Source organism: Chiloscyllium plagiosum, chromosome 20, assembly GCF_004010195.1.
Source record: "Chiloscyllium plagiosum isolate BGI_BamShark_2017 chromosome 20, ASM401019v2, whole genome shotgun sequence".
NCBI lineage: Eukaryota > Metazoa > Chordata > Chondrichthyes > Orectolobiformes > Hemiscylliidae > Chiloscyllium > Chiloscyllium plagiosum.
The window spans coordinates 13,721,848-13,748,015 of record NC_057729.1 but is presented as its reverse complement, the minus strand read 5'-3'; the positions used below and the strand labels follow the sequence as shown (position 1 = coordinate 13,748,015).

General features: G+C 41.1%; 1 protein-coding gene across 1 annotated transcript in view; it reads right to left on the bottom strand.

Annotated features, from left to right (window-relative positions):
- The window catches only part of cbln4 (cerebellin 4 precursor), a 148,805-nt gene that overhangs the window by 107,955 nt on the left and 14,682 nt on the right, over positions 1–26,168 (bottom strand). The gene's annotated exons all lie outside the window — the stretch shown is intronic.

The window sequence follows — 26,168 nt, the reverse complement described above, 5'->3', positions numbered from 1 at the left end:
ACTTTTAGGCTTGAGTAGATTTTGAAAGTCTTGCACTTGTAAATAGCACAGTATTATTACATCAACCTTTCTTGTGGATGTTTCTGCTATAACCCAACGGCATATATTTTTAAAATTATTCTCGGTCTTGATCCTGGAATTCTATCATAACATATGGTGATTGAAATAACACATATACATTAAATATGAAAATTCATGGTAATATTTTCTGTTACAGCTATATAAATAGTAACTGCAACTTCTGCAAGGTTTGAAAACTGTATTTTATTAAAGTCTTACATTAATGCTTTATGATCAATTAGACTGCTGTAGCTCTTAAGAGATTAAATCAGGCACAAATCTGATTTGTTATGATACATATCAACATTAACACTGCTACTTAAGAGCAAATCATATGCAGATATTTTAATATTCATTTATCTAAACCTTCATAACTACAAATGATTTATTCTGATTTGGAAAGGTAAAGCTGCTCAGCAGCATGTGGGCTTCTAATCGGCAGCATTTCCAAAAGTTAATCTCCACAAAAATGATGGCCTGCTCTGTTGAAGGAGGTGACTCAGTACCTTTTGTTTGATCTACAAATTGCCGTTGGCTGCTTTAGCATGAAATAAGTTTTCAGAAATCAAGCAGCTTATAGCTTCCTTGACTGACAAGGAGAACTTGGTTCCTTTCATAACTATGAGCCATAATGATCAAAGATTGATTGGCTTGAGGTCCATTGTAGTAAAGCTGCTAATGTTAACTTGGATTGCACATACAGCTCAATTAGGTATGTGGCTGCAACACCAAAGCCATTTTGAAATCTTTTTTTTTCACCATTTTGTTTTATGGAAATATATTCTATTTTAAACTAATAACAGGGAAATGATTTATCCAGTGGGATTTAGTTCAGTGTAGTCCAAAGCTCTGTACGTTATGAGAAAATTCGAAGCTTTATGATTTTATTGACTTGAGATCTTTTAATGTGATAAAAACTTGGCATCTCAGCAGCTTTACAGGATGCTTTGAGCTAATCCAGTTTGGTATCCCTGTTTCTCTTCTGAAGATCATAAAATTCTCTTGGTGTCTTGCCCAGCATTCCTCCCTGAACCAATTCCACCATCCAGTTAATTTACATTTTCGGACATTGTCCCTATGATACTTAATATAGGGTCAAGTAATGTCATTACATCTTTTAATTAGATATTTTTCAGCTCTATTAACTCAGCATTATTTTCAACAATTTCAGGTTGTACCACTATCTTCATTTATTTGGTCAGCAAAGGTTGATAATGATTCCACCTCTGTAATTCACTGATCCTCCATACTTATCATTTTTTTTTCCCTCATTTGTCCCATTACCACCTCTATTTGAATCATCATTTTCTTGATTTCTCCTGCCTCCCTCCCTAACAGAGATCATTGATTTTCTTCACACTGCTTGCACACAATCATCCAAATTAGGAGCAGGAGAAGGACATTTCGTTTCTTGACTCTGCTACACCATTCAATAAAATTATGGCTGATCTAATTACTCAAAATTTGCATTTCTTCCCAATAACCTTTTATCCCCTTGCTTATCCAGAGTCTATCTAACACTGTCTTAAAAAAAAGAACTCTGCTTCCATTGACTCTTGAGAAAGCAAGGTCCAAAGAGTCATAAAATACATTTCTTCTTATGTCTCTTAAATGGGTCAGCCATTATTCTGAAACAGCTCACCCTAGTTTTAGATTCTCCTCCAAGAGGAAATATGCTTTACTTTGTATTTGATTTAATTAGTTACATCTCCAACTTTTTCCAGTTCTGTTGTAAGATCATCAACTTGAAATGTTAACCCTGTATCTCTCTCCATTTGGACACCCAACACATTTGCATCATTCATCTGATCTAAGTGAAAACTTGCCTTGTACAAATTGCAAAGTTTGTTCCTTTAGTAATAGTGACCGCACTTGGAAAGCACTCCATTGATTGGAAAGCTATTGTTATGAGTATAAGTGTAAGTGATTAAATAAATGTGCTAGTGTAAAAATCACTCTCATAACTTTAGTTCCTGAAAACACATTGTAGAATAATAGTGACAGAACACTAATATGTTCACAAGAATTTCCATCACTCATTATGTTGGTCCAAAGATTTAAATGGTTTATTTTAAGTCAATGTTGTCACCACTAAATCATATCCCTACTGCAATATGGTGCAATTTTTTATGTAAAACTGTTGCACTTTCAATGATAGCTTAAATGATAACCAACCATGTCTTTATAGGCAGGTTGAAATTTCACTCTTCCAGTAATTAGAAAAATAGATACTCAATGGCTTTAATATTATTCCCAGAGCACTTATATCCCTGATCACAATACCCAGAGCATTAGTAACATTGAACACTATGCCCAGAGCTCTAAAGACACTGACCAATATCCCCAGAACATTAATAATATTGCACACTGCACCCTGAGCAGTAATAATACTGGCAATAATCCCCAAAACACTGATAATATCAAATACAATCCTCAGACCACTAATAATATGGGCAGCACAGTGGCACATGGGCAACACGGTGGCACAGTGGTTAGCACTGCTGCCTCAGGGTTCCAGAGACCCGGGTTCAATTCCCGCCTCAGGCAACTGTCTGCACATTCTCCCCATGTCTGCATGGATTTCCTCCGGGTGCTCCGGTTTCCTCCCACAGTCCAAAAATGTGCAGGTTAGGAGAAGGGGTAAACGTAGGGGAATGGATCTGGGTGGGTTGCTCTTCGGAGGGTTAGTGTGGACCTGTTGGGCCAAAGGGCCTGTTTCCACACTGTAATTAATCTAATCTAATATCCAAAACTAACCCCAGAGCAAGAATAACATTGACCATTGTCTCCAGAAGACTAATAACCCTGACCAGTATCCCCAGAGGACTATTAATACCAGCCACAATCCTCAGGGCACTAATAATATCAAAACACTACTTGCAGAGCATGAACAATACAAAACTTTATTTCCAGAGCAGTAATGATATGGACCACCATCCCCAGAGCATTAGTAACACCAACCAGTTTCCTCACACCACTAATAATAGTTGCCCCTATCCCCAGATCATTAATACTACCCAAACATTAACTGCAAAATGCTAATATAACAGAAAGCTATTTCTTCACATATTACAGTATAATCTCAGGACCACCTCTATGTTTCAACACTATTGTCAAAACTCAATAACTAGGCTTGAGGAATACAATACTGGAGCCTTGTCTTGATTGAGTTACAAGCTTGCACTTGGAGTCATCATGTGTTATATTTTGTAGACCTTCAAATTAACCTGCGTTCATTCTGCACCTATCCGCACAGGTGTGTTTCCAATTAATAGTCACTACCTGGACACAATTAACAGCCAATAGATACTCAGTTAACAATGGGTATTGTGGCACAGTGGTAGCATCTCTACCTTTGAGCCAGATGCCCAGGTTCAAGTCCCAGCTGCTCCTGAGTGTGTGAGTACAGGCTGATTAGAAAATATAGGCACAATTAAATTGGGCTCTTGTAGTGCAGTGGTGACACGCTTACCTCTAAGTCAGGAGACCAGGGCTCAAGCTCAATCTGCCCTGGAGGTGTGTCACCCAACATGGCCAAACAGGTTAATTAAAATAACTATGTAATTAACAACAATCTCTGGAACATGAATTCCAAAGTGGTGAAATGTTATAGTTCTTCTCCACAGGTTTACAATACCACTTACAAAGTGCTGATACCTGATAACATTATCCAGCACCTTCTAAAGAGCATTAAGACATTTTAGCACCATTCCCAGAGAATACATATCTCCAGCGCATTAAACATTACAGCACTATCTGTACTAATAATTCATGTTATCATATGAATGCATTCCAGCAGTATGTCTTGATCACTAATTTGCTACAGCACTATCTCCAGACTTCAAATATATTACAGCGTTAACCAAAGAGATTTAATAAGACAGCATACTCTCTAGTTAATCATTACATTAGCATATTTTTCTACAAATCTATATTACAAGAACTAATGAATGAGTGTTCTTTTTCTGGACTTGTTTATTGACTCATGCCATGTGGACGTTGCTGGCAAGGCCAGCATTTATTATTATTCTCCAGTACTTATAGATGTATTATAGCACACTTTCCAGAGCACTGATGTTCAACTATTTTCCTGGAGATGGTAATATATAATAGTCCCATAGACAATGTTGGAGGATATGTATTGTTTAAAACTTTGATCTTAACAGTGATATTTGTTTTATTAATGGGTTTACAAATAGTTTAAATAATATTCTGAAATTCATAGCAATTTACAACAAAACAATTATCTGCAGAGGTGTCATACCAAAGTTACATTGAATAATATTCATGTACCTGTACCAAATATCTCCAATGTTAACTGGCTATAACCACAAATATTGATTATTTTGTTCACTATTAAACTTGAGATTTCAGAACTGAACAAACTCAATGGATTAAATGGTCTTCTTTTGTGTGGTAAATCTAATTCTTTCAATGAAAGGTTTACAAAGCCAGGGGATTGCTTATGTCAAGTTTTTACTAACTTCAAGTAGTTAGGATTTGACAATGTATGCGAAATATATATATGTTTGAACTATAGCAGTCATTTTGCACCAGTCTGTCCTCTATGACATCTGCAGAAATATAGATTTTTTTAATACTTTAAGCAAAATATACTTATTATGCATTTAACTAGATGTTAATCTGGAAGTCTTTCTTATTTGCAGGCTGTTTTGCTTTGTCTAAATTACAGAAATGCTTAAATCTATTTTAAAAATTATTTTTCAGGATCTGAGAGTTTGGACAAGCTAGGACTTTTTTCTTTCTAACGTCGGAGACTGAGGGGCCATCTTACAGAGGTGTATAATATCATGAGAGGCATGGATAGGGTGAATGCACTCAGTCTTTTTCCCAGGTTGGGGAATGGAGGAATAGTGGGCATTAGTTTAAGGTAGAGGGGAAAGAATAAAAGGGAACCTGAGGGGCAACTTTTTTATGCAGAGGGTAGCACACATATGGAATGAGCAGCCAGTGGACGTGGTTGAGTTGGGTACATTAACAACATTTAAAAGGCATTTGAACAAATACATAGATAGGAAAGGTTTAGAGGATATGGGCCAAGCTGGGAAATGGGGTTAGTATGGGTGGACATTTTGGTTGGGTATGGACCAGTTTGGGCTGACGGGCTGTAGGACTCTATGGCTCTATTACTCTGCGCCTCAATGCCCAGGCCAGAATTTGTTGAACATTCCTAATTTGTTTTTGATATAATGGTAGAGAGACACTTTCGAGGAATGCTGTCGTCTTTGTTGTTTAAGTTACCTTTAGGAAGAGAGTTCCAGGATTTTGATCCAGGCACAGTGAAGAAATGGTACTGTGGTTCCAGTGATGGTATGTGACTTGGAGTGGAACTTGTAGTTCACAATGTTCCCACTGTGCATCATTGTGTGAATGTTTAAGATTATGGATGACTTGCCAATTCAATGTTTTGCTGTGTTCTGAATGGTGTCAAGTTTCTTGGCAGTTACTGAAATTACACTCAACCAAGTAACTGGGGCATGTTCCATTACACTCCTGACTTGTGCCTTATAGATGGTGGACAGGCTCTGAAGAGTCAGGAGGTGAGTTACGTACCTACTAAGTAGTTGGAACCTATTTAATCGCCCTGCATCTAGATTGCTAAAAATGTCATTAACACACATGGATTGAAAAAGAAAACACATAGAAACACAATGTAGCTAGAAACAAAGCTAAGGAGAAGATCTAAAAGTTATGGAGCCATGTAGCAACCAATGTACGATGGAAAAAAATTGAAATGGATAGGACAAGAAAATACTGAACGAAACAGAAATTAATTAGCTCTGAAAGATTAGTAAAATATTTATACCTTCATCTATCAGCGCAGTTAGACATAAAAATATTTATTGTGATTAGCTAATATTTAATTTTTAAATTGAACTTTGAATTGGAATAACAGCGGTTCATTTATTGCCACCTGGTGCTATATTTAAATGAATAGTTGATTTCTGACTACTGTTTTAACTGTGTTATAACTTAGTTTCGACATTCAGAATTCATGTTTTTAATAATTACTCAGAAAAAAAAATCTGTGGCAAATTTAAGAATTTTATTTTAGTTTTTTTAAAGTAAATTACCTGTGGTGGCAGGTTGCTAATGAAAGTTTAAATAATAAAAGTTGAGTCAATTTCTCTTCCTCTATTAAAAGAACAATTAAGCATAGTGCTAGTAACAATGTTTAACAAAGTTTATGATTGATACAAGGGTTTCACCTTTTTGACCTAAACATTGTGTAATAATTAATCACAGAACATAGATCAGTACAGCAGAGTAGGCCCTTCAGCCCTCTAAGTTGGGTCAATCTTTTATCCTGCTCTAAGATCAAAGTAACATACATACCTTCATTGTACTATCATCCATGAGCCTATCCAAGAGTCGCTTAAATGTCCCGAATGTATTTGACTCTACTATAACTCACACCCACCACTCTCTCCCTGTCATCCAGTACAACAGGAAAGTTATTTCAATGGTTTGGTTAGAGCCCTTTCCAGTGCATCTGTCTGTTTACCACCTATGTCCCAGTATTGGTCCAGCACCGAGAGGTGCGAGGGAGGAACAAAGGACCGCTGGAAAGGTGAATCTAACTGTTTAAAACACTTACTTCAGGCGTTGGGGCCTCCATTTGCCAAGAGGTGCAAGAGAGGAGCGAAGGACCTCTGGGAAGGTTTTAAGTGGCTGAGATCTAAACCCGAGACACTACATCGGTGGGCCTCCCTTCCATCCACCTCCTCTAAACTTACTAAGAGTCTGTAAACTAGATAAGTTTTCAGATTTCTTTTTTTTTTCTTCTCTTCCTTTGTTTAGTTCTGTGCGGGCTTTCAGAGTAGAGGGATATGGATGTCAGGGTAATTGCATGTTCCTCCTGCAGAATTTGGCAGGTGAGAGGCACTGTACATGTCTCTGCCGACTACATCTGCGGGAAGTGCACCCAACTCCAGCTCCTTGAAAACAGAGTAAGGGAACTGGAGCTGGAGCTGAATCAACTATGGATTATCCAGGAGGCTGAGGGGGAAATTGAGAGGATGTACAAGGAGGTGGTCACTGCCCAGACACAGGATAAGGACAGCTGGGTTACTGTCAGGGGGAGAGAAGGGAACTGACGGTCAAAGCAGGGATCCCCTGTGGCCGTTCCCCTCAGCAATAAGTATACCATTTTGGATACTGCTGGTGCGGACAGCCTACCAGGGGAAAGCCATAGTTGTCAGGTCTCTGGCACTGAGCCTGGCACTGTGGCTCAGAACGGAAGGGGGGAAATAGAAAAGCGCTAGTGGTAGGGGACTCAATAGTGAGACAGATTGACAGATGATTTTGTGGTCAGGAACGGGACTCCCGGAAGGGATGTTGCCTCCCCGGTGCCAGGGTCCGGGATGTTGCTGATCGGGATTACAAGATTCTGAAGGGGGAGGGGGAGCAGCCAGAAATCATGGTACATATTGGTACAAATGATGTAGGAGAAAGTGAGGACAGCAGATGCTGGAGATCAGAGCTGAAAATGTGTTGCTGGAAAAGCACAGCAGGTCAGGCAGCATCCAAGGAGCAGGAGAATCGACGTTTCGGGCATGAGCCCTTCTTCAGGAATGTAGCCAGGAAAGGGATTGAGGATCTGAAAAGTGACTACAAAGAGCTAGGTTGGAAGCTGAAGAGCAGGACGAATAGAGTTGTGATCTCAGATTTGCGACTGGTGCCACGAGATAGTGAGATGAGGAACAGACAGCGAATACAACTTAATATGTGGCTGCGAGGCTGGTGCAGGAGGGAGGACTTCAGATAAATAGACGACTGGGATACCTTCTGGGAAAGGTGGGACCTGTACATGAAGGACTGGTTACACCTGAACTGGAGGGGCACAAATGTCCTGGGTGGGAGATTTGCTCGTGTGATTTGGGAGGGTTTAGACTAGTTTAGCAGGGGGGTGGGAATCAGAGCCACATGTCTGAGAGGGGGTCTGTTGCAGACAGGACAGTGACAGGATATACTGAATCTATCAGGAAGGTTTCTCACATGATGAAACAAAGGGATTGGTTAAAGTGTGTCTGCTTTAATGCAAGGAGTGTCCAAAATAAGAGTGACAAACTTAGAACGTGAATCAGTACTTGGGGCTACAATGTTGTGGCCATAATGGAGTCGTGGGTTTGACAGGGGCAGGAATGGTTTCTTGATGTTCCAGAGTTTAGAACGTTTAAAAAGAACAGGGAGGGTGGAAAAAGAGGAGGGGGCGTAGCATTGCTAATCAGAGAGTGCATCACAGCTACAGAAACGAAGGTTGTTGAGGAAGGTTTGTCTACTGAGTCAGTATGGGTGGAAGTTAGGAGCAACAAGGGAACAGCCACCGCATTGGGGGTTTTCTACAGATCACCTAAAAGCAGATTAGATTACATTAGAATAGATTAGATTAGATTAGCTACAGTATGGAAACAGGCCTTTCGGCCCAACAAGTCCACACCGACTTTCGAAGAGTAGCCCACCAAGACCCATTTCCTAACCCTATATTTATCCCTGACTAACGCACCTAACAATATGGGCAATTGAGCATAGCCAATTCACCTGGCCTGCACATCTTTGGATTGTGGGAGGAAACTGGAGCACCCGGAGGAAACCCACGCAGACATGGGGAGAATGTACAAACTCCAGACAGACAGACGCCCGAGGTGGGACTCGAACCCGGGTCCCTGGCACTGTGAGGCAGCCGTGCTAACCACTGAGCCATCATGCAGTGGAGAGATTGAAGATTTCATGGGCAGGCAGATTCTGGAAAAATGCAGAAGTAGCAGGGTTGTTGTTATGGGTGATTTCAACTTTCACAATATCGACTGGAACTTCCTAATTGCAGATGGTTTGGATGGAGCCATTTTTGTCAGGAGTGTTCAGGAGGGTTTCCTTACTCAGTATGTAGACAGACTGACGAGAGGAGTGGCCATTTTGGATTTGGTGCTCAGCAACGAGCCAGGACAGGTGTCAGATCCCGCGGTGGGAGAGCACTTCAGCAAAAGTGATCATAACTGCTCACAGTTAGCATAGCCTTGGAGACTGAAAGGAGCAGTTACCGAGGGAAGCTCTTTAACTGGAGAAAAGGAAATTATGACACTATCAGACAGGAGTTGGGAAGTTGGGTGTTCTTCACGCAGATGTAGTCGGCAGAGACATGATCCCTGAAGAAGGGCTTATGCCCGAAACGTCGATTCTCCTGCTCCTTGGATGCTGCATGACCTGCTGCGCTTTTCCAGCAACACATTTTTCAGCTCTGATCACCAGCAACTGCAGTCCTCACTTTCTCCCAGGAGTTGGGAAGTACAGACTAGGAGCAATTGTTCTACAGAAAGGGCACAGCAGACTATTTAAGGAGCAGTTGTTGCAAGTGATGCACAAATTTGTTACTCTGAGACAGGTAAGAAGGGGTAAGATTAAGGAACCTTGGATGACGAGAAGAGAGGAGCTTCTCATCAAAAGGAAGAAGGCAGCTTACGTAAGGTGGAGGAAGCAAGGATCTAGCACAACTTTAGAGGAATACAAGCTTGCTAGAAAGGAGATCAGAAATGGACTGAGGAGAGCCAGGAGGGGACACAAAAAAGACTTGGCAAGAAAGATTTGGGAAAGGCATTTTACTCATACGTGAGGAATAAGAGAATGATCCGGGAGAAGGTAGGGCCAATCAGGGATAGTGTAGGGAACTTGTGCGTGGAGTCTGAGCAGATAGGGAAGCCCTAAATGAGTTTTTTGCTTCAGTTTCCACCAAGGAAAGGGAACTTGTTGTAAATGAAAACTTAGACAAGCTGGGATACAGTCTTGACCAGATGAAGATCGATGAAGTTGATGTGCTAGAAATTTTGAAAAACATTAAGATTGATAAGTCCCCAGGGCCAGACCAGATTTATTCTAGGCAGCTCCGGGAAGTGAGAAAGGACGTTGCTAAGCTGCTGGCCAGGATATTTGTCCCCACTCTCTCCACGAGAGTCGTACCAGAGGATTGGAAGAAGGCGAATGTTGTTCCTCTTTTCAAGAAGGGTAATAGGGAAATCCCTGGCCATTACAGACCAGTCAGTTTTACATCTGTGGTCAGCAAAGTTTTGGAAAGAATTCTGAGGGTTAGGATTTATGACTATTTGTTAAAGCATAGTATGATTAAAGGCAGTCAGCATGGCTTTGTGAGGGGCAGGTCATGCTTCACAAATTTTATTGAGTTCTTTGAGGAGGTGTCAAGACAGGTCGACGATGGTAGAGCAGTGGATGTGGTGTATATGGACTTCAGCAAGGCATTTGATGGGGTTCCCCATGGTAGGCTCATTCGTAAAGTCAGGAAGTATGGGATACAGGGAGATTTGGCTATCTGGATTCAGAATTGGCTGGCTGACAGAAGGCAGAGAGCGGTTGTAGATGGAAAGTATTCTGCCTGGAGGTCAGTGTTGAGTGGGGTCCCGCAGGGCTCTGTTCTTGGGCCTCTGCTCTTTGTAGTTTTTATGAATGACTTGAATGAGGAGGTTGAGGGGTGGGTTCATAAATTTGCAAATTACACAAACGTTAAAGGTGTCGTCAATAGTATAGAGGGCTACTGCAGGCTGCAGTGCAACATAGACAGGATGCAGAGCTGGGAAGAAAAATGACTGATGAAGTTCAACCTGGATAAATGTGAAGTGATGCATTTGGAAGGTTGAACTTGAATGCTGAATATAGGATTAAAGACAGGATTCTTGGCAATTTGGAGGAACAGAGGGATCTCGGTGTGCAAGTGCAAAGATCCCTCAAAGTTGACACCCAAGTGGATAGGGTTGTTAAGAAAGCATATGGTGTTTTGGCTTTCATTAACAGGGGATGAAGAAGGTTTACCAGAATGCTGCCTGGACTGGGTGGCTTGCCTTATGAAGAAAGGTTAAATAACCTCGCACTTTTCTCTCTGGAGAGAAGGAGGAAGAGAGGAGGCTTGATCGAGGTGTACAAAATAATGAGAGGAATAGATAGAGTCAATAGCAAGAGACTTTTTCCCAGGGTAGGATTGACTGGTATGAGAAGTCATAGTTTGAAGATATTAGGAGGAAGGTATCAAGGAGACGTCAGAGGTAGGTTCTTTACGCAGAGAGTTGTGAATGCATGGAATGCATTGCCAGTTGTGGTGGTGGTGGAAGCAAAGTCATTGGGGACATTTAAGTGACTGCTGGACATGCACATGAATAGCAGTGAGTTGAGGGGTGCATAGGTTAAGTTACTATATTTTACATTAGGATTAAACCTTGGTACAACATCGTGGGCCAAAGAGCCTGTTCTGTGCTGTATTTTTCTATGTTCTATGTTTTTTATAACAGTACTGAGGTCTCAGCAGATTGAGGTGGGCCTTGTAAGTTGTCCACCTCGGCATTTGCCCATCTCAGGGCCATTTCAGAATGCAGCAGACCCCATTCCAGCCACTGTGAAGATGAAACTGTGGAAGTTAGCCACTGCCAGAATGGAGGCAGGATTGCACAGTTGAAAAAAACTCTTGATTACTGATTTCCATCTCGAAGCTGAAAATTCAGTCCCAAGATTTGGATGAGCTGAAACACCTTTCAGAAAAAATATAAGGATGTTCAGAATTCTTTTTGCTCCTGAAAGCATCTACATCTGACTGGCCTTGACTCGATTAGCAGCCATACCAGCAGGATTAAGCCCAAGACCTCAGTGCAGTACTGAAGCTCCTCAAATTCTTATGGTCACCCCTTTCCACTCATCACCCACCCCAACACCCCCAACCCCAGTCATATTCATTTGTCATCAAATCTGCCAATCACTTGTTTCCCATCAGTAATGGACTCCCACTACTTGGCTCTTAAATCCTCCATGTCACCACCACCTGCACCTTATTCCCTGTCCTTTAATACCTAATTGGGAGTATGGAATTTGCATTTATCTATATCAACCTAGTTCTCCTCTCCCTGCACACTTCTGCTCAGTTTGTACTCAGATCACTCCCCTGAAAAGCTCTGTGATAAATCTCTCTGCAAATAAGTAAAAAGAAAATCCAGTAATGTTATGTGGGCACAAATCAGCCATCAAAAATAAGGTAAAGTCACTTAATAATAGTTTCATTTGTATGCAGTAGTATATAAATTTAATAATATGTCAATGAGTTCATGTTGATGCTAATCAAATGCTTCTGAACCGACTAAAATGTAAACAACCACTACAGTTAAAGTAAAATTTTTGACACTTGCATAGTTGATGTGTGGGTGCAGAACTTGCTGCTGCTTTCACAGATTAATTCTGAATACATCGCCGGTCAGTGGGAGGTAGAAAGAGTGGTGCACTTTGCTCATAATTATGAGGTGCTGCCCAAATGGAGAGAACTTTAAAAATGTAAGATTCTTCCAGTATTCTCGACAAAGATAAGCCAAAGGATTATGAACGAGCAGTTCTTCACACATTACAGTTACGTACAGTGTGACAAGGAAGCAGTGCAACAGAATTCACTTGACTTATTCATTCCACCAAATGGCAGCTGCTGCTTTTGAAATGAACTGATGATTCATCTTGATTGTAACTTATTATTCCAGCTTTGAATACTGATCAATTGCATTGCGACAATACTTTTTGAGACTGCTTTTTTGACTTTTCGATCTTAATGCCAGTATTTTCTTCTGCAGTTAAATGATCCATCATTGATTGTGTTCAATGGTGAGAGGCTAAGTTCATTCTGATCATGTTATATCACAGATGCATGATTAAAATACAGTTAAAAGAAGCCATAGAAATATTAAATACTGATATTTGTAAAATCTTAGAACATAGAACATAGAAAACAGGACAGCACAGTACAGGCCCTTTGGCCCTCACTGTTGTGCTGATCTTTAATCCGGATCTAAGAGCATTCTAACATGCATACTCTTCATTTTACTATCATCCATGTGCTTATCCAAGTGTTGCTTAAATGTCCCTAGTTTATCTGACTCTACTACCACCGCCGGCAGTGCATTCCATGCACCCAACACTCTCTGTATAAAGAACCTTCCTCTGACATCTCCCCTAAACGTTCCTCCAATCACCTTAAGATTATGCCTCTTCGTGATAGACATTTCTGCCCTGGGAAAAAGTTTTGACTTTTCACTCTATCTATTCCTCTTATCATCTTGCACACCTCTATCAAGTCGCCTCTCTTCCTTCTTCGCTCCAATGAGAAAAGCCTTCACTTCCTCAGACTTTCTTCATAAGACATGCCCTGCAGTCTGGGCAGCATCCTGGTAAATTTCCTCTGCACCCTCTCTAAAGCTTTTACATCTTCCTATAATGAGGCAACCAGAACTGAAAACAATATTCCTAGTATGGTCTAAAGAGAGCTGTATTGAGCTGCAGCATAGCCTCACGGCTCTTAAACTCAATCCTGCTAATGAAAGCCAACACACCATATGTCTTCCTAACAATCCTATCAACTTGAGTGGCAACTTTGAGGAAACTATGGACATAGACCCTACGATCCCTCTATTCCTCCACACTGTACTGCCAAGAATCTTGCCTTTAACCCTATATTCTGTATTCAGATTCGACCTTCCAAAATGAAACACTTCACGCCTTTCCAGGTTGAAATCCATCTGCCACTTATCAGCCCAGTTCTTCCCTAGACTATGTTTCTAAAATAACTTAATTCCAGTTTAAGCACTTCTTCAGCTAATCCGTGACTCTTTTCCTCACATTGTTTAGAAGCAATCCTCTTTTTTTGTGAATAGAAACTTTGACAGTTTGGATCACAGCTAAAAGGAATAGACAAGATTTCATGTATACAATTGTCCCATGTGGCAGAACAGTATAAAGAAAAAATTTCCAATTTTGCCTTTCCAACTCTCAAGGCGACACTACATAGACTCATCATTTCTACCATTGCCAGTCTATTGGCCCTCCTGGTTAGTCTTTTTCCATCAGCAATACAAGCAGCTCAAAATTCAACATTAGTAAATGGTAGATCTCCTTACAAAGGTGCAATAGCTAACTCAGTTAATATCCACCTTGTTCTGAACTTCAATATAGGGAAAATCTTCAGTTTCTTGTTTGAGATACAGCATCATGCACTTTAGCAGCTGCAAGTCCAAAGTTTTTTTTGGTATGTGCAGAATTGCTTTAGAACAAGATGGGGGATCAGTTTAGGAAACCTGTTCAGCATGGAAGAGTTGGGCTGAAGGGCCTATTTCCATGCTGTATACCTCTACGATTCTATGACTCTATGAATAGCTTAAAAAATGCAATTGATGAATACTCCCTAACAGAAGGCAGTATTATTAGATTGGTGGGGGTTGGGGGGGGGTGCTGCAGTGAGGGGACAAGATGTCCACATATAAACAACATGGCATTTGTAGAAAAGGTAGGATACGACGTCTGGATATTTTATCCACAGTAGTTGCAAGTGTAGTTTTCAGAAAGACGTATTTCGTGAGTTGTGCTATAAATATGCAATCTCTCATGAAGGGGATCTTGGCTACCTGCTCATCATGTTGAACTTTCGCAATTTAGTTTGTCACTGCAGGGCACTTACCTATTCTCTTGGAATTGCAAAATGCTGTAGCATGCAGCAAATTACATTTGACAATACCAGGATAAATATTATTTGAGAGCTTCCCCCAGATTTCTCAAGGAACCTGAACATACCCTCAGAAAATCAATGATCTTTTCTGTTATGACTCTGGAGGCGGCATCAACTTCATTGGAAAAATTTCTCAACAGGGAATTAAACTGATATTGTTAGCCAGAGGACTACTCAAATACCTGGGGTTAAGGTGAATACAATGGTGGTATAGTTGACAACCTTAAAAATAGAAGAATTGTGGCATGCATTATTTGTTAAATATAGACAGCTGCTATTCATTGGCTGAAAATCTTTCTTACTGAATAAGTTGATAGCCTTCGTGAAGGGCAATGGCAGTGTAGATCATGACAACTCACAACTTGCTCAGTTTTTCTGTAATTACATTTAGCCCTGCAATCCTCTGAGGTATCCACACTCTTCCAATTTTAATCCCATGTGCAACACAATCATAAGAGGCTGTGCCTTCAATTGCATAAAACTCAAGGAAGTCACTCCCTACACCTCACCGTGCCATCGCTCTTTCCTCCTTACAATGCTCTTTAAAACCTACTTCTTTTCATCATCTGATTTATTAGCTCCTTGCATGGCTCTCCGTCATACTTCACTAATGTACTTCTGTGGAACACCTTGTCAGGTTTCATTACATTTAGGGTGTTATCTGAATATAAATGAAGCTGGCAACTTATATAAGCAAGCATAGTCTTCTGAAGTATTACTACTGCTGAGGTTTTGGTAGGATTATGGTACTTTAGTTTGTGGTGTTTAGTCAATTCCTAGGCCCTTTCAGCCATTGACATTACCGTGAAAACTTATTAGGAGTGGAGATTTAGCCTCAAACCTTGTTAATCCTATTTAATCTTCTTGCTGCCTGAGATACACCAAGCTTGGGCAGAAGAAGGTCTGGATGCTACATTGTACCTAAGCTCTGGACATCACTGCCCCATATCTTTTGATGGTAAGTATCAAACTGAATCAAATGAAAATGAAATGAACTTGGGTTACAAAGGCTTGAAAGGCAATTCAAACTCAAAAATTACATTATCACAATTCTTCTTAAAAATTAATTTGGATCACATTGCAAGGGAAGTTCAGTACTCAAGTGCTATTAGAGCAAGCATGCTCATAGGAATCAGGCTAATGTGTTATTGTCCTTTGTCTGATGTATGCTTACTTATAGCATGGCTTCCCTATTGGGAAAGGGGAATTTATATTTGCAGAAACAGGAGGCAAGAATACTGCTTCAGGTGTTTGCTTACATTATACAAAGTTAGTAGTTTAACGCATATAATCTCAAATCGCCCTAGTAAGGACATTTCATTTAGCATAGAAATATTTAAGATTGCTGGTGCACAACAGGGGCTGGAAAACGATGCTGGATCCAGTAACAGGGAGATCTTAAATGTACTCTATTTCTAAATTAAACAGTTTCACACCTTCAAATGCTACTTCCTGAAAGTAAACATGTTTTCCAATTCTTTCAAATCACTGGAAAATTAGAAATGATATGAATCAAACATGTTATCTGATGTGTCTGATCCTTCAAACTGCAGTTCAAATGAGCAAAGCCCCTTTAGGGATACATATTATTATTATTTCACTCCCACCCTGTCTGATGCCAATTTAAAGATCAGACTTAACAATCCAACTGTTAGAGTAATTGCAAAAATTAATCCTCAAGTATGTAACATCCACATCTCAGAGAAGATAATTGGGTCTGGAGTGGATTAGGAGGGTGGGTATCAGGTTGGGACAGGGTGGGGATATGTCTGGTGCTCGGGCTTTTCAGGCCCTGGGGTGTGTTGGAAGCAGGGGTTTGGGTCTGGATTGGGACAAGGTGGTGCAGTGTGTGGAGTGGGGTGAGGGGGAATTGGGTCCTGGAGAGTAAAGGGGGTCAGTCTCACTGAAGGGAATGGGTTTTGGGTGTGGAGCAGGTGATCAATGTGGTGATCAGTCTTATTGGGTCCAGAGTGGGTCTAGTCAGTTCCTGGTAGTTGTTCGGTTATGGAGTGGTATAATGGGAGGTCAGGTCTGGAGCAGGAGAAGGCTCCTGGTATAACGTGGGTCAGCTATGGAGTGGGACAAGGTGGGGTGGGGGTTAGATCTGGAGGGAGGAGAGGGCTTGAGGTTGAGGGCTGGCGGGAAGGGAATTTTAATTTCATTCAATATAGTCTACTGTATTCACTGTTCATAGTATGGTCTGCTCTACACTAGGGTGACCACTTTGCAAAACACCTACGTTCTGTATGCAAAAATGAACAATTGGGGACCCTGCAGCCTCTAGGACTTACTGTTCAGTAGAATATATTTTGAGTCTGATTCCATCCTTTCATGTTTTTATCAATCTCCACACCCTGGTCCTGTCATGCCATCTGTCAGTTCCAGAACACACAACTCCTTGTCACCCACTCGTTCTCCTATTATCACTTTCAGCACAGCCTACCACTCTCAGCTCTCATTATCACTTATTCAGCTTTTCTTCTGTCCTGACCTACTATGTGTAGTCTCTCATCTGCCTACCCCTTTAACATCTGTTTCTCTCTGGACTCCATCTCCACCTATCCGCTCACCTCTTCCCCAATGTCCCCCTACCCTGTCTTCAGTATAAATGCCACGTTTTCCTAGCTGCTATCCATTCTGATGAAGAGTCATCAGACTTAAAATGTTAACTCTGCTTTCTCCCTATGAATGCTTCCAGATCTGCTGAATTTCTCCTGCAGTTTCTGTTTTTGTTTTAGCTCATTGAACTCTTTCAGTCTACATGGAATCAAGAAAATGCAAAAATGCAAAGATGCCTCATTATTTACATGAACACATGAAAATAATCTCACCGGTCTTGGAACAGACAGAGAGGAATCTCACTCATCACCAAAATGTTCACCAGAATCTTTCTGAGTCATTTAGTGCAACATTTTGAGCAGGATGGGCTGCCAGCATCAGGCTGGCTTCAGAAATGTTTGAGGAACTATTGGTATGGTGCTTACAGTTAGCTCCAGGAGCAACAGCGAGAACTGAACATGGATATTTGCACCATGTTTGCTGATTTTACCAAGATTTTTGATGTAGCCAGCCATGAAGGCCTTTGGAAAGTAACAGAGAAACTCAACTGCTTTGAGAAATTCATTACAATGGTATGACATTTTGATGATCATGTGTTCATACATGACTTGGATGCTGGCGAATCTCCTGTCACTCTTGACTTAAACAGGATTATGCACTACCACCAACACGTTTCAGCATATTTTTCTCTGCCATGCTCTTCAATGCTTCTATGATCATGATGCTAGCCCCAAAATCAGATATATTCTGGATGGGAAGCTGCTCAACCTGAGACAATTCCAGATAAACTCTCAGCTTGAGTTAGGGCTGTGTTCTCATGCCAGTCACAGAAAGTACTGCACAGACATCCCCAACCTTAATGATGGAAGATCCCAACATATCAGCATACAAGATAAGGCAGAAGTATTTGCGGCAATCTTCAGCCAGAAGTGCCGAGCAGATAATTCCTTTACAGCCTCCTCCGGTGGTCTCCAGCATTACAGATGCCAGTCTTCAACCAATTTGATTTACTCCACATGATATCAAAAGACAGTTGGAGGCAATTGATAGTGCAAAGATGATAAGCCCTGACGACACTCCGGTAACTGTACTGAAGACATGTGGACCAGAACTTGCTGCTCCCTTAGCCAAGCTTTTTTAATGCAGTTACAACATTGGCATCTATCCAAAAATGAGGTAAATTGCTCAGGTTTGTCCTGTACATAAAAGCAGGACAAATGCAACCCTGCCAACTACCACTCCGTCAGTCTACTCTCGATCATCAGTAAAGTGATGGAAGGTATAATTAACATGCTGTCAAACAGCACCTGCTCAGTAATAACCTGCTCAACTATGTCCTGTTCAGGTTCCACGAAGGCCAGTCAGCTGCTGACCTCATTACACCTTGTTTCAAACATGGACAAAAGGCTGAACAAGAGGGAAGTGAGAGTGACAGCATTGACATCAAGGCAGCATTCGAACAAGTGTGGCATCAGGGACCCCTAGAAAAACTGGAATCAATGATAATCGGGGGCAAACTCTCTACTGTTTGGAGTCATATCTGGCACATAGGAAGATGGCTGTGATTGTTGGAAGTCAGTTACCTCAGTTCCAGAATATCTCTGCAAGAATTCCTCAGGTTGGTGCCCTAAGCCTAACCATCTTCAGCTGCTTCATCAATGACTGTCCCCAACATCATAAGGTCTGAAGAGGGGGTGTTTGCCAATGATTGCACTATGTTCAGCACATTAGTGATTCCTCAGATACGGAAGCAGTCCGTGCCAAAATGCTACAAGATCTGGATAATAGCCAGACTTGGGCTGACAAGTGGCAAGTAACATTCGCACCATATGAATATTAGACAAATATCATCTCCAATAAGAGACAATCTTACCACCACTTACTGACACTGAATCCCCCAATATCAATAACCTGAGGGTTATCATTGACCAGAGACTCAACTGGACTCACCATATTACTAGAGTGGCTATAAGAGTAGGTCAGAAGCTAGGAATACTGCAGTGAGTAACTGACCTCCTGACTCCCCAAAGTTTGTCCATCATCTACAAAGCACAAGTCAGGGGCATGGTGGAACCCATCCCTTGCCTGGATTGGTGCAACTCTAACAACATTCAAGATGTTTGATACAATCCAGGTTAAAGCATAACTGGCACCATGTCCACAAACAGCAAAACTCTCTGCCACCGATACCCAGTAGGAGCAGTGTGTAATATTTACAAGGTGCACTGCCAAAATTCACCAAGGATTGTTTAGACAGCACCTTCCAAATCCATGACCAATTCCATCTCAAAGGCCAAGGGCAGCAGGTACATGGGAACACTTCAACCTGTAAATTCCCCTCCTAGTCACTCACCATCTTGACTTGGAATTATATCACCGTTCTTCTACTGTTGCTGGGTCAAAATGCTGGAATTCCCTGCCTCAGGGTATTGTGGGTCTACCTACAGCCCATGGCCTACAGCAGGTTAAGAAGGCAGCTCACCACCACCTTCTCAAAGGCAACAAGTGAAGGGCAATAAATGCTGGTCCAGTCAAAGATGTCCACATCCCTAGAGTAGATAAAAATGCTTTGCAGCCTTCATGTAGGAATTTTGAGATCACCTTCGAGACCAGGGAGAAGCTCTTCCAGGATTGCTGTATCTAACACAATTAAATAATAGTATGGCCCCTTTGTAGACAAGGTATCTTATGTTATTAGCAACATGGGCAATGATTCATCTTAACAATCAGCCACACATTTACAGGAACCATACTGAACATGGTAAATGATGAATGTCATCATCCTCACTTCAAAGCAAAAACTGGAAAGGTTGTCCAGCAAATGAAGAATGAGGCCCAGAACTAACCCCTTATTGGCCCCTCAAAAGCCTCAGTTGGCCTAAGGATAGGCCATCCATTATATATCCCACTGTTCACAATGCCAGCCTCAGCAGAAAGGCAATGAGCAGAGCATTGGGGAGCAGGAAAATCGACGATGAATGGTTTTTGCCCGAAACGTCGATTTTCCTGTTCCTTGGATGCTGCCTGACCTGCTGTGCTTTTCCAGTGCCACTCTGATCTAAACTCTGGTTTCCAGCATCTGCAGTCCTGACTTTTGCCTATTGAGCAGAGCACCTCTATCATTTTATTGAATTTTACAGCCTCGCCCCACATCCCACTTAGCTCCTTGGGCTTCATAAAGTCCTGGCCATTCATGCAAAACAGTCAGCATGGCTAAAAGGAAGGGGAAATTATGCTTGAATAATATATTATAATTCTTTGAGGTAACTAGCAGAGTAGATAAAGGGGAACCAGTAGATAACATATTTGGAATTCCAAAAGGCTTTCCTTGACGTACCAGTCATAAGGCCACTTAATAAAGTAAGAACCTATGATGTTGGAGGTAATATGTTCACACACCTAGTGGATTGGTTAACTCATGGAAGACAGAGAGTTGGGATTTAGAGGCATTTCAGGAAGGTAACCTGTAACTAACAGAGTGTGTCAGGGGGCTATAGTTATTTATAATGTATATTAGTAATCATGATGAGGGACTATAACTGTACTACAGCCAAGTCTGCAAATGACACAAAATTATATGGGAAGGCAAGTGGTGAAAATCACACAGAGTCTGCAGAGGGATATAAACAGCTTAAGGGAGTGAGCAAAAACTTGACTGATTAAATATAATGTGGAAAGGTGTAAAGTTATGAACCTTGGCAGGAAGAATGGAGGAGTTGAATATTATTTACATATGGAAAGATTGCAGAAAGCTATAACAGAGAAGGATTTGGGAGTCCTTATGTGTAAATCAGAAAAAAGTTAGCATACTAGTTCAGCAGGTAAAAGAGAAAGAAACTGGAAAGTTGATCTTTCTTTCAATGGGAATGGATTATAAAAGTAGAGAAGTCTTGGCTAAACTAATACAAGGGATTGGTCAGGCTACATCTGGAATATTGTGAACAGTTTTAATTCCTTTATCTAAGGAAAGTTATGCTGGCTTTGGAAAGAGTCCATACAGGTTCATTAAGTTGAAACTGAGTATGGAGATATCTTCTTATGAGGAGAGAGTGAGTAGGTTGGGTCTGTACTCACTGGACTTCTGAAGAATAATAGGTGACCTATTGCAACATATAAGTATGGTAGATGACTTGACAGGGTAGACACTGAGAGTGTGTTACCACTTGTGAGAGAATTTAGGATGAGATGGCATAATCTCAGAGTAAGTGGTCACCTATTTAAAACAGCAATGAAGAAGAATTTACTGTTTCATAGCATAGTGAATCTGTGAAATTCTTTACCAAAGAGGGCTATACAGCTGTGTCATTAATTATATTCAAGTCTGAGATAGACATGTCAATGAGGGAATTGAGAGTTAGGGGAAAAGGCAGGAGAATGGAGTTCAGGATTGTCAGATACATGCTGTATTCATGCTACAATTAATCCCTGTATCGGTTTGTAACAATATATGAGACTGCCATTTGGGTTATCATCAGCCTGTTCAATGTTTCAGTGGATGATGTAGAACATTTTGTAACATATACCTTAGGTCATCATTCATTTAGATGAAGTGCTAATATCAGAGAAGACTAATAGAAAACTTAGGCATACACCTAAGAAGGGATACATGCATAATTCAGACATCCTAAATGACCTACTTGGGCTACAGTGTCAACAAGACCAGGTCACACTTGTTGAAAGATAAAGTGAGGGCGATCCAAGGTGTCCCGACTCCCATGTATGTCCAGGAAGTTAGGTTATTTCTTTGGCTGGTAAATTATTATGGAGACTTCATACACAACCTGGCCTCCATCCTAGTACGTTTGCATCAATTTCTAAAACAGAGTCAGCTTTGAAAATGTTTGGAAATAATAGGAAGTGAAGAACAGCTATCATCCTCTAAGGTGGTGGCACACTACAATCCCAAGTTGATACTGGCATATGATGCCTCCTCATATAACATCGGGGTGGTATTAGCTCATGGTGGCCCAATGGAAACAAACGTTCAATAGCCCTTGCATTCAGGACTTTGGCTAATGCAGAGGGTAAATTTGCCCAATTAGAGAAAGAAGGATTGGCGATCATATTTGGAGCCAGGAAGTTTCACTAATACCTAATGGGTGAAACTCTGTAATTACAACAGACCACAAACTCCTGCTAGGTCTGTTTAAAGAGAACAAAGCAGTGCCACTCATGGCTTCCGGTTGAATTCAGCAATGGGCTCTAATACTAACTGCCTATAATTATAGCTGAAAATGTGTTGCTGGAAAAGCGCAGCAGGTCAGGCAGCATCCAAGGAACAGGAGAATCAACGTTTCGGGCATAAGCCCTTCTTCAGGCTTATGCCCGAAACGTCGATTCTCCTGTTCCTTGGATGCTGCCTGACCTGCTGCGCTTTTCCAGCAATACATTTTCAGCTCTGATCTCCAGCATCTGCAGCCCCCACTTTCTCTGCCTATAATTATAAGTTGGAACAGCATCTGGGAGGCCAAGTAACAAATGCGGAAGCATTGAGCCACTACTCACTGCCAGATACACTAGAAAAATCTGAATGGTTTTGAATTTTCTGGTCACACTTCCCATTACAGCTGACAATATTAGATTTTGGAAGCAGAAAGATTCAACTCTGGCAAAACTGAAACAGCTGGTGGTGATTGGGGAAACTGAAGGGCCATCACAATCAGAATTAAAACCTTATTGGACCCAGAGAGACCAGATCATAGGAGAGGTTGGCGTATTGTTATGGGGAGCAAGAGTGATTGTCCCAAACAAAGTCATGGTCAGATACTTTCTGAACTCAACCAGGGTCATCTAGGGGTTTCCAAAATGAAGTTGTTAGCAAGAAGTTATGTTTGGTGGCTTGAATGCAGACATAGCCATATTGGTGAGGCAGTGTCCAGAGTGCCAAAAAGGACAAAAACTACCTCCAGCAACTCCCCTGCATTTGTGGGAATGGCCAGGAAAACCTTGGACTTGGTTACACGTCAACTATGCAGTTCCTTTCATGGGTTCAATGTTCTTAGTCATTGTGGATGCCCTCTCAACGTGGTTGGATATGCATGGAGTTCATTTGTTAAATATGGGAACAATAATAGAAAAACTACATGCATCTTTTCTCAATACATGGATTCCTGGAAGTCTTGGTCACAGATAACAGACCATCGTTTATCATCAGGGACTCTGATTATTTCCTAAATTCGAATTTGATTCAATATAAGGACAGCTCCATTCCATCTGTTATCCAATGGCCTGGCAGAAACTGCAGACCAAACTTTGAAGGCAGACTTGAAGAAGCAGCCTGCAGCTTCTTAGATATCAAATTGTCCTGATTCTTATTTGATTATAGGACCACCCATCATGCAACTGGCAGAATTGGTAATTGGTAGAAGACTCTGCACCAGGTTAAATCTTGTCATCCCAGACCTGGGGGTGGAGGGTGTAATGGTATCAGGAATACCAGTGTCGAACTCAAGACTCCATCAAGTGAGAGAAACAGTTTGCTACAGGAGACAAAGTTTGGTGTAAGAATCACAGTAATGGTCCTGCATAGGTAAAGGGCATGGTCAGGACCAATGATGTATAAAGTTTGGGTTGGTGCGACAGTCCTGAACAAGCATGCGGACTATATAAAAGCTGAGAACTCATGAACAGTGACGGAGCAAAATGTGCCCTTCTCCTTGGAACAGTCAGAAAGGCAGCCGCAACTCTCTCCAATAAGTGTTCTCAAGACTTATGAATTTGAGATGGATATAATGAGTGTAGCTGCATTGATGCCTTTGCCAGCAGAAGAAGAGAGTGAATTTCTACCTGGGCAGTCCTGGTGCAAGAGGTGAGCTCCAGTGCGTTACACGCCGGCCATTTTGGACACTGAGTTGGAGGAACCTGTTCCACTGCTAAAACGCCCCAGAAGGCTCTCAAAGGAAAAAAAAGACTAACTCCTGTCCTCAGACTGTGATTGTGATGAAGTCAGCCAGCTAGACACCACAGAATGTGAGCTCCCTGACTGGACTGTTAATTTGGTCTGACAGACAAAGAGAGGAGTATCTGAGATCCTGACACCCTGGATGCTGACTCTAACGAGGCTGTGCCAGAGTCAAGGATTTTCCATGTGTAAATAACGGGTGACAGGATGGTAGCCGCTGTGGAGTTATTTCAGTCATCTTGAAGGAAGTTGGTGCCAACTTTGGGATTTAAAAAAAAATCACTTCTTACCTCACACAGTCTCACCTGTTATCAGAGACAATGTGATCCCCGTTGTTTTGAAACCTTAAACCTAACTTCAAATGGAATAAATTTTAAACATACCAGAAACCTGCTATTCAGATATTCAAATAAATTTGTGCAACTCCAACAGGAACTATATTAAATAGTGGATTGAAACTAATTCATTTTGATGCAATGAATGGAGCTGACTTTAATCCTGATAAAATGCTTTGAAGCAGCACCTGTGATCCACAAAGCAGAACATTTTTCCATATGTCATGCAAGTATGAGCATAAAGTCCACAGGGTAAACTTATAGTTTCTTCCAAAAGCATATGAGGCAGCAGATACCACAGAAGTCAGAATATTGACACTAGCCAATCCTTCTCAAATCAAATAATGGAAGAAAACTAAAGATTATGGTATTTCTTGTTATACTGTACCCTGGAGATCTAACAAAATTATCTTCATGCAATGAGAGATTGACAGAGATTCAATTCCCATCTGCTAATTGGGGAGTTGCAATGTACCAACAATCCAACTTACAGAAAAAAAGCAAATTCAGTCAGTAAAGTGATGTGTGGGAATCTCTAGTGGCTTTGTAACAAAGTGCAGGAGAAACTGTGACACTGGACCAAATATCGTCATCAATAAAAGATTGAATTAAATAAAGAAAAAGGTAGTACACACTAAGATGCAGGAAGAGCATACAAGGAATTAAAAGGGGTCAGTCCACAAACTGGAAATTTCAAACCGTTACAGCTAAACTGTAACAATATTTTCAGAGAAACAATAGTTGTCCGTGCCTAAAATATTAAAAATAGAAGCACCAATGTGGACATAAGTAGATTATTTTTTCCTTACCATAGTACTGGCCTGTCCTCACTTACATTGCAGGAAATGATATGTAAAATAAAGACATTGGATAGTGTATATCAAAACAACACCAATGATACTCCTTCTTTCTTATGTTAATATGCAAAACAGAACAGCATTTAGAGCCATGCATAGATCACATATAATAGAACAGCAAAAGTGCTTCAATTTGTAATGTGATCACTGTCTTTACAATGTATTAAGTTTGATTGCTTAAAGAACAATTTAGAAACAGGTTACTTCAAAGACAATTGTTCTGAACTGGAATGAATAATTACAGTGAAAAATGATTTCAGTATTGCTGGAAATCTTACTCGGGAACTTTTCCCACCGGGATATTTAGTATAATTGGACAGAACCATTTAATCTTATGCAATTATAATTATGGTTCATTAAAATGGTTTTATCAGGATTTTACTACTTGTAAGACAGAAGCCATGTACACAAGGTGCATACATTTCAAAGACAGCAGTAAATTTGAAATTTGCCAGGTTTTTCCTCCTTGTGTCAGAAAGTACTGGTCAGGGTGTAGGTTTGCTCGCTGAGCTGTAGGTTTGATATCCAGACGTTTCATTACCTGGCTCGGTAACATCATCAGTGGCGGCCTCCAAGTGAAGCGAAGCTGTTGTCTCCTGCCATCTATTTATATTTTTCTCCTGGATGGGGTTCCTGGGGTTTTGTGGTGATGTCATTTCCTATTCGTTTTCTGAGGGGTTGATAGATGGTATCTAGATCTATGTGTTTGCTTACGGCATTGTGGTTGGAGTGCCAGGCCTCTAGGAATTCTCTGGCATGTCTTTGCTTAGCCTGTCCCAGGATAGATGTGTTGTCCCAGTCGAAATGGTGGTGTTTCATCCGTATGTAGGGCTACGAGGGAGAGAGGGTCGTGTCTTGATGTGGCTAGCTGGTGTTCGTGTATCCTGGTGGCTAACATTCTTCCT